Source organism: Triticum urartu, chromosome 6A (genome assembly GCF_056163025.1).
Source record: "Triticum urartu cultivar PI428250 chromosome 6A, HENAU_Tu73, whole genome shotgun sequence".
NCBI lineage: Eukaryota > Viridiplantae > Streptophyta > Magnoliopsida > Poales > Poaceae > Triticum > Triticum urartu.
The window spans coordinates 323,097,751-323,113,669 of NC_141878.1; the positions used below are offsets into that span (position 1 = coordinate 323,097,751).

Sequence of the window (15,919 nt, forward strand, 5' to 3'; positions counted from 1 at the left end):
CTTGAGCGGCTCCGCCCCAGCAAGCCCTTCTCCGGAGTCGGCAGCGGCTCCTCCACCCCCCTGGGGAAGATCCGTCTCCCCGTGACCTTTGGCACACACGACAACTACCGCACCAAGCTAATCGACTTCAACATCTCCCGCATCGGCTTGCCGTACAATGCCATCCTTGGGTACCCGGCGCTGGCCCAATTCATGGCAGCTACCCATCCTGCCTACAACCTCATGAAGATGCCAGGAAGCAAGGGCATCCTCACCGTGGCCAGAGACACCAAGGAAGCCTTGGCGGCCCTCAAACTCGCCTTTGGGGCCATGGCGGCAGGTTGCCCGGCCGACAAGGCCGTGTCCAGGACCAAGGGGGCCGCGCCGACCAAGAAGAAGCAGCTATACACTCAAGGTCAAGCCAAGACGAAGCAGATACCGGTTGATGCAGACGGGGCCTCTGGCGCTACCTTTACGATAGGCGCCAATCTCGCCCCAGGTCAAGAAAGGGAGCTGGTGGACTTCTTGCGGGTGAACATGGAAGTATTCGCCTAGGAGCCCAAGCAGCTGGTTGGGGTCCCGAGAGGAGTGATTGAGCATCATCTATGGGTATGCCCCAACGTGCGCCCTGTGAAGCAGAGGGCGAAGCGACAGTCCATGGAGAAGCAGTCCTTCATCGTTCAGGAAACCCGCAAGCTAGAGGCAGCGGGTGTCATTTGCGAGGTCTGTTACCCAGAGTGGCTGTCGAACCCGGTCGTCATGCCGAAGAAAGATAGGGAAGGATCGCATGTGTGTCGACTTCACCAACCTCAACAAGGCTTGTCCTCAAGACCCATTCCCGCTGCCGCGCACCGACCAGATTGTCGACTCCACCACCGAGTGTGATCTACTATGTTTCCTGGATGCGTTCTCAGGCTACCACCAGATCAAGATGGCGGTGGAAGATGTGGAGAAAATATCTTTCTTGACCCTATGCGGGGTATACTGCTACACTTGCATGCCATTCAAACTGCGCAACACAGGAGCGACCTTCCAGCGACTGATGCACATCGTCTTGGGGCGGCAGCTCGGGAGAAACATTGAGGCTTACGTCGATGACATTTTGGTGAATTCTCGGGAGGTGAGAACTTTGATTCAGGACCTGGACGAGACCTTTGCGAGCCTGCACCAGGTGGACTTGCGGCTCAACCCAGAGAAATGTGTGTTTGGTGTCCCTTCCGGCAAGCTGCTGGGCTTCCTCGTGTCCTACAGGGGGATCGAGGCCAACCCAGAGAAGGCCAAGGCAATCGAAGACATGAGCCCACCACAAAACCTCAAGGAGATGCAGAAGCTTGCAGACTGTGTGACTTTGCTGGGGCGCTTCATCTCCAAGTTGGGGGAGCGCGCCTTGTCGTTCTTCAAGCTGATGAAGAAGAAGGGTCTGTTCGAGTGGACCCCCGAAGCCGACCTGGCATTTCAATACCTCAAGAGATACTTAACCAGCCCGCCGGTGATGGTGGCGCCTCGTCCTCTCGAGCCCTTAGTGCTCTACCTGTCCGCTAGACCCCACTCCGCCAGCGCGGCGCTGGTGGCCCTCAGAGAAGAGCCCCAGGTCAAGGGCCTGCCAAATGGAGTCGCCAAGCTAGATGAGGCAACACAACACCAAGGCGATCCTCCTGAGACAACGACTGCCCTGGCTGGTCATCCAGCCTCCGAAGCTGGGGACCCACAGGAAACACCTCAGCCCCCGGGAGCCAAAAACCCTGTCAGCTCTCCCGCCCTCGTTGAGCACCCAGTGTACTTCGTCAGCACAGTGCTACGAGATGCAAGAGCACGATACCCCATGCCTCAGAAGCTCTTGCTCGCGCTCCTGGTGGCCTCGGGCAAGCTGCGCCACTACTTCCAGGGTCACCCCATCAAGGTCGTCTCAGCTTACCCGTTGGAGAGAGTGCTCAGAAGCCCCAATGTTGTGGGAAGGGTCGCCGAATGGAACATTGAGCTACGAGCGTTTGACATGGATTTCAGCACAACCAGGGTCATCAAGGGGGCTGCACTCGCCTACTTTGTGGCAGAATGGACCGATACCCCGGAGCTCGAAGCAGGCGAGAACCGATCCCTCTCGCTAGGGAGTGAAGCGCCAGATGGCTGGGTCATGTAATTCGATGGCGCGTTCGCACGCCAGGGCGCGGGGGCTGGAGCCGTGCTCATCTCGCCCACTCAGGACAAGCTTTACTACGCCGTGCAGCTCTGCTTCTAGCGGGGCGAGAAGGTCTCCAACAACATTGCAGAGTACGAGGGTCTCATCGCCGGCCTCAAGGCTGCGGTGGCCCTGGGGGTGAAACGCCTCACCATCAAGGGAGACTCGCAGCTCGTCGTGAACTCCTCCAACAAGGAGTACGAGCCAAAGTATGAGCACATGGAGGCATACCTCGCGGGGGTGCGCAAAATGGAGAAGCAGTTCCTGGGCCTGGAGCTACAGCATGTGCCTCGTGGCACCAACAAAGAGGCCTACGACATCGCCAAAAGAGCATCCTAGCGGCTACCCCAAGAGCCTGGCGTCTTCGAGGAGCGGCTCTTCAAGCCTTCGGCAGCACCTCCGCCTGCGGAGCCGACGCCACCTCAGGAGGAACTCCCCCAGCCACCAGCCTCGGGAGCCCCCGCTTGCGGCCCGACCTTAGGAGCGCGCCTCCTCTTAGCGCTCGAGCCTCAGGAGGGGTGCTGGATCTAGGAGTTCAAGGCGTACCTGACGCAAGGCACGTTGCCAGAGAAGGAAGAAGACGCAGAGCGTGTGGCCCGGAAGGCTACGACATACTGCATTCAGAACGGTGAGCTATACAGGAAGCGGCCAAATGATGTTTCTCTGCGATGCATTTCCAGGGAACAAATAAATGAGCTGCTGGCTGACATACATGGTGGAGACTGCAGGCACCACTCGTCATCACGCACCCTGGTCGGCAAGGCTTTCCGTAGCGGGTTCTACTGGCCCACGGCACTCAACGACGTGGTCGAGCTGGTGAAATCCTGCAAGGCCTGCCAGTTCCATGCCAAGCAGATCCACCAGCTGGCTCAGGGCCTCCAGACTATCCCGCTCTCACGGCCATTCGCGGTCTGGGGGCTGGATATCATGGGCCCATTCCCATGAGCGCCTGGAGGTTACCGCTACCTCTACGTCGCCATCGACAAATTCACCAAGTGGGCAGAAGTGGAAGTCGTCCGCACCATCCCAACTGGGTCAGCAGTCAAGTTTATCAAGGGCCTCGTAAGCTGATTTGGGGTCCCTAATCGCATCATCACCAACAACGGCTCACAGTTCACTAGCAATCTCTTCAAAACATATTGTGCTAACCTTGGAACGCAGATCTGCTACGCCTCCGTTGCACACCCCAGGAGCAACAGCCAGGCCAACACGCCAACGCGGAAGTCCCGAGGGGTCTCAAGACTAGGACCTTCAAGACGAAGCTCGAGGCCTGCGGCAGGGGCTGGCATGACAAGCTCCAGTCCGTGCTGTGGTCCATCCGCACCACCGCCACCAGGCTAATAGGCGAGACCCCGTTCTTCCTCGTCTACGGAGCAGAAGCGGTTCTCCCACATGAGGTCAGGCATCGCTCTGCGCCGGTCCTGGCATTTGATGAAACGCAGCAGGACGCCATGCGGGGGATGGACCTCGTGTTGGGGGAGGAACGCCGTCGTGAAGCCTCGCTCCGAGCTGCGAGGTACCAGCAGGCGCTGCGGCGGTACCACTGCCGCAGCGTCCGCTCCAGGACGCTCGAGGTGGGTGATCTTGTCCTTAGGCGGGTGCTCTCCGGAGAAGGGCTGCACAAGCTTTCACCCATGTGGGAGGGCCCGTTTCAGGTAGCCCACGTCTCCAGGCCTGACGCCGCACGCCTGGAGACGCAGGACGGGATCCCCATCTAGAACGCCTAGAACATCCAGCACCTCCAGAAGTTCTACCCATGAAGAAAGGCACGGTGCCTATGAAGCACGGCCCAGTGCCTGTGAAGATCTCCGCTCGTAACACTCACGTAATAATGAGTGGGGTTGTCCACGCCCCGGAGTCTCAGGAGTGCCGCCCACGGCCTTGGGGGCTCCCTCCCACATCTTAGTGGCAGCACTTAGCTCTGTGCTGGTGAGAAGACAAGAAGAGTAGACTAGGTGCCGGACATGGCTTTTCATTTGCTTTCCGCAGTTGGCTTCCCCTTTTTCAGTGAGAATTTGCTTTCTGGTGTTCCTCGCTAGCCTGGTTCCGTTGCCTTTTTGCCTCCTTTTCTGCTCTCAGTTCCTTGTTTTGTGACCCGTAGTCTCCCTCGCATACCTCGCGAGGGGGCCGGACAGGTGCCCTCCTGAGCGCTTTCGTTTTGTGCCCTCGTGAGCGCTTTCATTTTCCTGTTTTTTGCAAGGCACCTTCGCTCGAGTTCGCAAGCCTGCGCACCCCCCTCAATCCGTGCCCCTTGGGTACCGCGATGCGGAACACTGGGTCATGGCCGGCAGCGCCTGCGACCAGGATTCGGAAGAATAAGAATTCCCTAATGAATTTTTGCAGTTCACAGACGCCTTCCGAGCACAGGAGGTCTCGCAAGGCATTAGGGAACGCATACCTCACGAGGCGGAAACTACTTCAAACGCACCAAGCTAAGTTATTCATACGCGCATACATAAAACTTGACGCTGCAACACAACACAAGAGTGATAAACATAGCACAGCCACTTGGAAATCATAGTTGTTGCACGCCCCAGTAGGGCCCCATACTTATCTCCCTTAACGTAGGAAGGAAAAGAAGAACAAAACAAAAGCGGCACGTGCTCCCGCTGCAGGTCGTGAGGACGGGCTCATGGCGCTCTCCTGAGCTCAGCCAGACCCCTACTCGCGCTTCACTGAAGCACGGCGACGAGACGACCCGCTGCCACCTTCGAAGCGGCCACGGCGGCGTGGCGGCTGGTCGTAGCCGCCGCTGCTGGAGCTGTCGCCGTAGCTAGATGAGCCATTGCCGGCGCCGAGGGCGAGCCCGCCTTCACTCTCGTCGCGGTCGTCGCCGAGGCTGAGCACCTCACCGCCGTCGTTGTCCTTGGGCAACACCCGACGCGGCGGCCATCTTCCTCGAAGTGGAGGGAGAACCGCCGGCCCAGGCCGTGCGCGCGGGCAAACGTCTGCCAGCCGCGGTTCACGGCTGCGTTGCCTATGGCGGAGACCTCGACCACGATCCACGAAGCCTTGCTGCAGCAGCCGTCCGCCTGCAGCCAGAGACCGCCTGGACCAGTGGCTGGCAGCTTGCCGGCAAAGAAGCGTGGGAGCTGAAGCCAAGTGCCGGCCGGGTTCTCCGACCACACGACGAACTCCGGCAGCACTTCCATAGAGTGGAAGTGTGGCCTGAGCGGCCGCGCGACCATGGTGCGCCTCATCGACGGGGCTCCCACAGCTCGGGCGACCACCACCATGCAAAGAGGTGCCACCGCGACTGCGAGGGGCCACGGCGGGGGTCATGGTGTGCTCGTGAGGACGGTCGCGCCCCCTCTTGGGCGGAGGCGATCTAGGCCCCTCCTGGCGAGCCTTCCCTTTCTCTGCAGCCGAGAGCCTCTTCACAAGCGCCATGGGTGTCGCTGCCGGCAATGAAGCGAGGAAGAAGAAGGGGCGAGGGAAGCCAAGGAAGAGGTGGGTGACAGGGGCTCCGCCCCCTCCTCCCATCTATAGCCAAGGGGAGGCCAACCGCCGGCCTCTACGATCTAAGGTAATAATGATCTTTTCTGCATGCAGCAAGGACTTGTCAAATCGGGCAGTTGCCGAGGCAGCATGGGGAAGCGGATATGCCCACGTCCAATCATTCGACATGTGCCAACCGTGGCCGCATGTTGTTGGGGCCCGCGACACTCTGCACTTGCCCTTTGGCTTCGCCTCGAAGCCAAGCCCAAGCGCGCCTTGGGCCCGGGGGATACTGTCGGCGTTCTAGGAACGGGGGTCCCCAGACTTGCCTGCCTGCGGCCTGCGCCGTGGCTCCCCCAGCGGCCTTGTACGGCCCATCTTCACCAGCAAACACTCAAGACCCTCGCGAGGGGGACGATGCAAGACCTCCTCAGGGGCGGCCTCAACAGGCTGGCTCATGAGGGGCAGAGAGATCAAGGCACCGGACAACTCGCGAGGTTTGTGCGATACAAGCCATGATGACCGGAGCCAGGCGGGTGCCAACGTAGTGTCCTCGTTCCCTCTTTGGTGCTAAAGAGGCAAGTGCAGGGGAGGAGTCTCGAGGCATCAGGCAAAGGTTTTCATATCGGTGCAACAAGACCAAGACCAGTAGGACAACAGGACGGAGGTCACTGTGGAGCCCAAGACGGCGTCACCACTAGAGCCTTTGGCAGGCGAAGATCACCTTTTGTCAGGATAGCTTGTACTAGCTGTCCCCCTTCAAATTGGCCGTTGTGGGATCCCTTCCCGCCGAATATTTGGGAAGAGGACACGTGCCTCTATATATAGGACTAGCTACCACCGTAGAGGGGGGATCGGAGATTGGACATCTTGGACCGGATCCATTCCACCAAAGCCACCACACTCACCAAGCACAAGAGCACCTCTCCTCAGGAGGTTGTTCTTCCCTTGCAACTGTTCATCCTCAGCCCAAGAGGCAATCCACCACACCACACTGGAGTAAGGTATTACACCACATTAGTGGCCCGAACCAGTATAAACTCTTGTGTCTCATGTTCTTTGGGTTCGTTGAGCTAGGCCGTGAGATCGTGGCGTGTGCGAGCTAGAGGGGGGAGAGATCTTCATGCGCACCCCAGTGTTCAAACCACAAGGGTTTTGCCAGAACCTGAAATCCGACAGGCGTGATGAAGGACGTCTTCAAGGCGTCCAGCGGGTCCAGCTTTATCTAGTGATAGTCGGAGTAAGCATCCAGGAAGGACAGGAGCTCACAGCCGGCGGTGGAGTCAAGGGCTTGATAGATCCACGGGAGGACAAATGGATCCTTAGGGCAAGCCTTGTTCAGGCTGGTGTAGTCTATGCACATGCGCCAGGTCTTGTTCTTCTTCAGGACGAGGACTGGGTTGGCCAGCCACTCGGGGTGGAACACTTCCATGATGAAGCCGGCCGCCAGGTGCTTGGCGACCTCTTCACCAACGGTTCTTCTCTTCTCTTCGGAGAAACGATGTCAGATTCAGGGCTCCGCAGACCATTGAGAGGTTCGAACACTGGGGTGCGCACGAAGAACACTCTCTCCCTAGCCCGCTCGCTAACGATCCCATGGCCTAGCTCGACGAACCCAAAGAACAAGAGACACAGAGATTTATCCTGGTTCAGCCACCTTGCGGTGTAATACCCTACTACAGCTTTGTGGTGGATTTCCTTGAGGGCTGAGGATTAGCTAGTACAGTGGACGAACAACCTCGGGAGGTGAGGTGTTCTTGAGCTCGATGAGCTGGTGGGTGTGGGCACGGTCCGAATGATCCCCCTGTCTATGGTGGTGGCTAAGTCCTATTTATAGTGGCCTTGGTCCTCTTCCCAAATGTTAGGCGGGAAGGGGTCCCACAATGGCCAAGTTTGAAGGGAGACAACTAGTACAAGCTATCCTGACAAAAATAGTCTTCGCCTGCAAAAGGCTCTGGTGTTGACGCTGTAGTGGGCTTCGCGATGACCTCCATCCTGTCGTCCTTGCGGTCTTGCTCTTGTTGCACCGATATGGAAACCTTTGCCTGATGCCTCGGTACCCCGCGCCCGCACTTGCCTCCTTAGCACCAAAGAGGAAACTGGTACACAGCGCCGCTGGCGCCCACCTAGCCTTGGTTGTCATGGATCACGTCATGTGAACCTCGCAAGGTGCACCTTTCCTTCAGATCGCCAGCCTAGCGAGCCTGCCCCCAGGGAGTTCTTGGTGTCATCCGCCTCGCGAGGCTAGGCCCCTCGCGAGGGTCTTGATCGTTGTTGCTGGAACTGGGCCATACAGGCCGTTGGTGGACACTACACCACAACACCTAATTAGGGGTAGTTAACTGCCGGGAGAAATACCCGACCAAGGGCAAAGAAACTGCCAGGAATTGAACAACTGCCGGGAGAATGACTTACCGTCAGAGAAACTACCAGGAGAAGTTAACAAACGAGGGCACACGAACTGCCGGCAACCATGTCCACTTGGCAGGTCATCCTATCTGTCGGCCCAACTAAACTGCGGCCCGTTGTGTGCCGGGAACTTGTATGCGATGCGTAACCAAAGTAACTGGGCCGTTTCTAAAAAAAAAACAATTGGGCCGAGCGCGCTCGCGCGGGAGAAAGGGCTCGCGAGATCGAAATATTCACAGGGGTTCCTTTGGTCGTGGGCTCGTCGCCCTGAGCCCCTGACCAGTTCTTCCCTGACTCTTCCAAAACCTAGCCCTCAACCCCAACCACGCCGCCGCCGCCACCAACCACTCGACCGCAGCGCCGGCTTCGTCCCCAAACACAGACGCCGCCGACCGCCTAGTCGTCGCCGAGCACCCTTCTCTAACAAGGAAACCCTTCGTCGGTTCGTCCCCATCCCCCGCGCACCCAGCGCCTGCTTTCTCTCGAGGAAAGCCGTCGTCCGCCCTCCATCCCCACCACAATAACGACCTCCTCCACAGGTTTCCTCCGCCGAGCAGGCCTCCTCCTACTCCTCAAGCTTTCTCCCCCGAGCAGGGCCTCCTCCTCCACGAGCATCCTTCCCTGAGCACTAAGTTGGGGTCGCCTCCTGTTTCCCTCACCCGAGCAGCGGGCCTTCCTGTACGGCCCCCCTCCCGAGAAGCTCCACCTCCTCTACATCCTCCCCCAGGTGCAGCGCCGCCTCCTTGCTCACCGAGAGCACTTGGCCGGTGAGATTTCAATCTTTGCAAACTTCTGTTCCTTTTTTCTTCTGAGCAGTAACTAGAACGACTTCAGAAAGTGTTTGAGTTTATATGACACTACAGCTCTGAAGATAACGACTAGCTTTGTCATCCGATAAACCAAGTTTTGCTTATGGTGAAGAGATCTTCCATTGCAGCAAATGGATGCTTCAAGCCTTCAACTACATACTAAATCAGTGAATCCCAGTAGGGGTACTACATGCAAGCTTTGGGAAATTAAGTTTCAAGGTCGTGCTGCAAATAAAGCTAGAGAACTTCTTTCTGTATATTTTTTCTGCAAATGTAGACTGAAAGTGAAGTAACGCTTCTAGAGTTTAATAGTTTTAACTAGTGAATGTGTTAGTTCTATGAAAATAGATATATGGGGTTTGATCTGGAATTTTATTCTATAATTTTCTATTGCCATTTTGCCACTGCTCCCGATCATGTGATTCTGGAATTTAATGATCAGTAGTTGTCTATCATAGTAGAAATCCCTTCAATTGTTTCAACCTTTATTATTGAATTGAAAAACATTTGTCCGATAATTTAATTTTCTAGAGTAAAATGAGAGAAATTGGTTTGTACTGTCGCTCCTACTGGAAATTGCATGGCATCATGACTTACTGAATTGCCAGATCCCCAGTTCTCTTTTTTTATTTAGCTTAACACTTAAGAACAAATTCATCCATAGCTACGTTCACAGAGATGGTAAATAGCTTAAGATGTGCTTGTGCAAGTAATATAACCATGGTAGTACAGTACCTTGTCATGTAGGGCCACGAGTAATATAAGACTATTTTTTTGTTGCTGATAATTAGAATGTTTGGATGCTCATTGTTTAGGTTCTGCATCTAGTTTGGTAGTAGTGCTGCTGTGTGCGGCTTAGTTTCTGATGTTTTGAGGTACCCATGGAGGGGGACAAACTTGAGACATGTGATGTTTTCAGTAATGGAAATTGGGAGCTATGCTCCTAAGTAGATTTTTTTTGAAGAATTGGGTCATGGGGCTAGCTGAGTACCATGCTCTTTTCTCCTATATGTAATTCTTACGAACGGTTCCCTAATTTTCATTTGATGCTTTTACTGAAATAATATTTTGGATTTTTTGTTTTATGAGCAGTGTGCATGTTGTTTGTCCTCTCCACCAAGCAGCATCGATTAATCCATACAAGCACATAAGCTTATGCTCTTATGATTATATATTTACCAATGACTATTATGGTTGATAGCTTAAAAGTCTTTGCTTCTATATATGCAGCTGAGAGTGACTTATAAGTTCATGGCAAAAGCAGCAACACGAGTACGCAACCACAAGCAAGCTGAGGAGGTAATAATCTTGGTAGTTAAGTCTTTGATTCAGTATTTTGCTTTTGGATACATGTTTGCTGCTATTTCAGAACAATGAAACTTATTTAGCATTTCGTTTCTTATATGCTTCATGCAAATAAAACTGCAGTAAACATATGAACCGAGATTTTGCTTGGCATGTGTATGTACGCATGCGATGAATTTGCTTAGCATTTTTATGCATACAACTATTGGAAGCTTTTACATGTCCTGGAACTGAGCTTTTGCATGCCCTGTGTTTTCTGAAGCTGAGTCTTTTGTTATTGGGTTGTACTTGCAACAGAGTCACAGGCTCCTGCCATATAACCATTTATGAATTGCATATGTGATGCCTTAATTAAAGTCTTCTTCTATGAGCCTCTACCTTGTGCAAATAATATGATTATTTAGCAGCCTGGTTTCATAGCTTTGAATCTCATGTGAATAAACTATATGTCTAGGTGTTAGATGTTCTTTGCTTAACTAGATATCGAAGTATAAACAACAAGCTCATGTACAAGATGGCAATTATGATGGCTATTTAGTTTATTTCATTGATTCTCGGCATATTAATTGATTGTAACGTCCTAGCTTTATTTAAGGAGATGTAAAAGAAACAAGTAATCTCCCTTTTCCTTTCTTTTACAATTGTCATAATTTTATATGACCTTTTTTAGTCAATCTGTTGTCGATGGTCTGAATTTTTAGATAATTTAAATTTGTGATGAATTCTCAAATTGATTAGGAAGACTGGATTTGTAAAACTTTGCTTATATCCTTCAAATAACTTGAACTAACTATTTTCTCTGCAGTTACATATATGCATATCTTATGCTCATTTCACCAAAGTTTGGCCAACCTTTTGGTGTCTATTATTTGTGTACGTTTCATCGCTTTAGAAGTAATATTCAATCCAAAGCTTTTCTTTAATAGAGCAATTCAGCTAGTATGTTTGCAAGCAAATTTATGCCAGGACAAGTACTAGTAGTGGAGCCAAGAACATATTAGGGCACGATGGTTAATGGATTATTCACGCAGGTTCCTGTCAAACTTTGCTATCAATTTATTGCCATATCCTCCGGCATGCAAATTCGCTCAAAGTCATTTAAAATCTGGGAGTTTCCAGGGAACACATATGGAACTGGGATATATGGGTTTCTACAAGTTTTGCGCTTCATATTTCAACTAGTTCCAGTCAAAGCCAATTTCATGTTTCTGGTTACAAGAAAAATCAGTTAACACTTAACTAGGTTTAAACAAGTTTCTTCATACAAACAGATTTCTGGTTATCAGCAAAATCAGTTAGCACTTAAGTAGATTTCAGCTAGTTTCATATAGGTGTTGTTTTGCAATATGCTTGACCAAGGCCACCATAGTTACTATGAATGTCTACATTCAGTTAAACCTAAGATACACCCTTTGTTCTCAGGATTTTGTTAGCAGCTTGTTAATAATGCACTTGCCTCTAAATTGTCAGTTACCTCTGAGTTGATACATTTTACTGTCTCGAGATTCTTTTGGCGTCCCTGAACAGTTTCCGCTGATCCAAATTATCATCCCTCATGTTATGGGCCTCAAAGAGTAGCTGAAAGACTCATTTAAGGTATGTAAAATCTTGACCATATCACGCATTAATGATCTATCAATGTGCTTGTTTTGTGCCCAGATCCATGATGCCAAATATTTGGCCAGGCACAAAATATTACCCTGGCTTGGGTGGTTACAATTTTTTTTTGGATGCTCAATGCTTGCTCTCAATTTATTTTTACATCTTAAAAGTCTGCCTGTATGTATGCAGCTGCAAGTGGATAAGTCTAGCAAATGCAGTAATGTGACCACAAGCCAGTTGAGGAGGTAATATGCATCTTCAACTTTGATTTTTTGTTGTACAGTCCTCTGGTTTTTCAAATTTGTTCTGTGGATTCTTTATTTTGTTCTAGGTTGACTCTTTCATATCAGATCTGAAAGTTTACTGATAAAATTAGTGCAATCTATTTCTTGGGTGAGCTTGGACTATACAGTTTAGTGAAGCAAGCAACAATTACACATTCTTGTTTTGTCATATTAGCCCATGGAAGATTTATGTATGTGAAGCGCAAATAATTTCTGCTTGATCTAATTATGTGCGTAATAATCACTACTTGTTGTGATGATGAAGTGCATAACATTCAGAAGAGTTATATGCTGACGTTAAACTGCAGCACATCAAAATTTTAATATGTTGATTTAAAATCTGAAACGATAGCACCATTTTCTGAGTTTCTGATTTGTTGCAGGTTTCTCAAGATACACAAGTTGTTGGAGGTTTGGAAGATCTACAAGTTGCTGGAGGTTTTGAAGGTCTGACAAGTTGCTGGAGTGATGATATATATGTAATATGTCTTGTTTGTCGAACCTCCATATATTGACAAGTTTTACACTGGTCATTTTGGTGGTTGTTTCAGCAGACAAGCCATTGTATGCCAATTTTGGTTGTGTGGCACGATTTCTTTACCTTAAACATATGTACTTTGCATTTTGAGGCATAATGTCTATATATGTATGGTTCATGCATGTGTTAAAAACATATGTTTTTGGTCTATTTATGTTATTGCATGAGGTCTTACATGTAATCTGATTGAACATATGTGTAAGTTGTGTGATCTGTCCTGGCTGTTTGAACATAATGATTGGATATTTAATCAGGGATATTGCACACAGAATAATTTAGTTTGCTTGTGAAAAAACACGTGATGGCATATTACCTGCCGGGTAAATGCGCTTGTGCAGGCAGTGAAACTGCCGGTAAACTACAGTTGCTAGCCACTATGAGTCTGCCGGGTGAAAGTAAACTGCCGGCAGATAAAATGGTTGGGGCAGAAAAACTGTCGGGGATTATTTATCTGCCGGGACAAGTAATCCCCGGCAGCCGTTGACGTGGCAGTTCTATCTGCCGGGAAAATCTCTCTCGCGGCAGTTTATCTGCCCTCTTAATGGTGTTCTCCCGGCAGATTATGTGCCATTGCATTGGTGTTGTGGTGTAGTGGGAGCCACGCTGCGGGTCGTAGGTAGGCAAGTCTGGGCACCCCTGGTCCCAGAACGCTGACAAACGACGTAGGGGCTCATGGACAGGCTTGGTGTCCTTGCATACGTGTAGTTTGTGCTCGGCGTACTTCCTCGTAATACCCGGCATGTCCTTTGGGGTCCATGCGAAGATATCCTGATTCTCACGGAGGAAGTCGACGAGCTCGCCTTCCTATTTGCTGTCGAGGCGGGTGCCCACAATGATGTACTTGCTATAGCTGGGGTCTTCCGGGTTCAGCTTGACCTTCTTGGTCTCCTTGGAGGGCTGGAACGAGGCCTCGTCGGTCGGCTCCATAGTCGAAGCCGGCATGGTCGGCGTCTCGTTGGCCAGTGTGACGATCTAGTCGAGCTGGCACTGCTCCTCGGTGTTGGCCAGTCACCGGTGATGGTGATGAGGCCCTTCAGACCGCAGCTTCATCTTTAGGTAAGCTTAGTGGGGGATCGCCTTGAACTTGGCGAGAGCCGGCCGGCCTTGCACCGCGTCAAACGCGCTAGATAGGTCCACCACCTCGAACCAGAGCGGCTCGCGTCGGAAGTGGTCACTGGTGCCTAACAGGACGACGAGCCGGATCCGACCTATCGGGAGCAGGAGAGGTTGGGCACGATGCCGTGGACGATCATCCGGGTTGGCTCCATGTCTTTGGCCTCGAGGCCGAGCTTGGTCATGGTGTCGTGGTAGAGGATGTTGATGTTGCTGCCGCCATCGATGAGGACTCGAGAGAACTTGCAAGTCTTCCGAGGCGCGGCGATGGTGGGGTTGAGGACGAGGGTGTAGCCACCCTGATTCGGCATGACAGCCGGGTGGTCTTCCCGGGTCCGGGTGACCATGCGCTCCGACCAATGCATGTACTCCGACTTGGCCGGGATGACGGTTGTCAACTCCTGCCGGAGCAGGCGCTCGCTACGTTTGTCGTCGCCGAGGCTGGTGTCGACAACATAGGTCGCGTTCTCATCGGTGTAGACGTCATCGCGCATCGCGCCGCAAGCCGGGGGCAGGGGCGGAAGGGGCGGAGGCGGCAGCCACACTCCTGGAGCCGGAGTCCCTCATGATGCGCTTGGTAATGGTGCATTGTCGGAGCATGTGCATTGACGGCCTCGCGCCGCAGTGGTGCTTGCAGGGAGCGTCGAGCATCTCCTCGATGCTCATGGCGGGCTGCCACACCATCTTGTTGGTTTGCAGGCATTTGGCGGCCGGCTCGACCGCGGGTGCCTGCTCGGCAGTCGCGACTAGCCGGTTGTCGTAGAGCTTGTTGTTCTGCTGGCGACTATTCTCACCAGCCGCCTTGCGAGGTGGAACTGGCTTTGCCTTGCCAGCTTCGTCCAGCGCCACCTGGATCTTCATGCCGGTGTCGGCGTTGGCGTACTTGTCCGCCACTGGTACAACGATGTGCTATACAAATGGTTTTTAACCCCTTTCCGCGACGTCATTTGGAACCGTCGACAAGTGAGTGTGGGCGATAGGGGGTCCTTCACACATGACCCAGAAATCGTCGAGGATAGGCCCTCCTGGGACACGGGCTGGGGCTGTGTGCAATCGGGCGAGGCATCAAAACCCAATCATTTCCGTAGGTATGTACATCCCACATGGTAATCCAAGAAAAACATTTCTGTACGTATGTACATCCCACATGATGAATCCCAGAAAATCATTTCCGTAGGTATGTACATCCCACATGGTGAATCCCAGAAAATCATTTTCGTAGGTATGTGCATCCCACATGGTGAATCCTAGAAAAACATTTTCGTATGTATGTATATCACGCACAGTTCTTTGTGTGGAAACGTTTGTGCAAGGTGGCCTAACGCAATCAGTTCGCTGCCGGAAGCTGTGTGTGATTGTTAGTTGGTCAAACACGCCTACTTTCTGGAAACTGTGCGGGTTGTTTGAGTTCATCGCCCACGATGCTGTCTGAGTAACCGTCTGCAATAGAAAACCCCAATAAGCAGGGTAATTAGCCTATTATAGATAATCCATGTACTAATCAAACAGATATTTCTTTCTTCAAAAAAATCAAACAGATATTTCTTATAAAACACGCCAGATATTTCATATCCGTGTAAAAGCAACCAGGATTTCAAAATCGAATTACATCTGATAGCTTCGGCACTCACTTACGCCATTACACAACAGCACCAAGTTTCACATGCAGCATCAAAAACCTTTGGAAAGTAGCATCATACACGGTAAGTAGACAGATGAATCTCGTATACGAAACTACAGAAGCGGAAGGAAAATATTGAGCCTTCAGTGTTGTTGAATGTCCTTGCAACTTTAGGCCAGTGGCTATGCACAATTGCCCGCCCAACCTTCGTGCTCTTCAGCAAGAGTTCAATATTGTACCGTGGGTGTTGAATGAATACCTTCCTCGCCTCTTGGCCATGCAGGTGGTTTGAGAGGTAATCATCGGTGAACTGCTTTGAAAAGTACTGAAAACAAAGCTATGCATAAATCGCTGTTGTAAATTTTGAAATGGTGCAAGGGGTAAAAACAAGGTAAAATTGTTGTTTCCATCCTATAGTTGACTGATGTCATCTTCATTGTGCAAACAAAGATCTTTCTATTATTCATCGCAAGTTTCTTCATCCTAACAATCTTTCTGAGTTTCTTGACTTAACTAATATTCATGGATATCTCATTTCCCCATATGCAAAATGGGTTGAACAGTGGGTCTTAGCCTCTGACAATTGGACCTACATGTGCAAGACCAAATTGTAAGAAACCTAAATATTGGAATGATGCCTGCAAC

General features: G+C 51.5%; 1 long non-coding RNA gene across 7 annotated transcripts; it reads left to right on the plus strand.

Annotated features, from left to right (window-relative positions):
* Window positions 1-8,245: 8,245 nt before the first annotated feature.
* Window positions 8,246-12,675, plus strand: LOC125512559 (uncharacterized). Of its 7 annotated transcripts, none has more exons than XR_015608157.1 (6): window positions 8,246-8,769; window positions 8,866-9,030; window positions 10,042-10,110; window positions 11,587-11,712; window positions 11,908-11,963; window positions 12,386-12,675. It is a non-coding gene; the product is annotated as an uncharacterized LOC125512559 (long non-coding RNA). The 7 variants fall into 7 exon arrangements; XR_007285429.1 differs by having other exon boundaries at window positions 8,940-9,030; window positions 10,922-11,712; XR_007285423.1 differs by having other exon boundaries at window positions 8,940-9,030.
* Window positions 12,676-15,919: the final 3,244 nt, after the last annotated feature.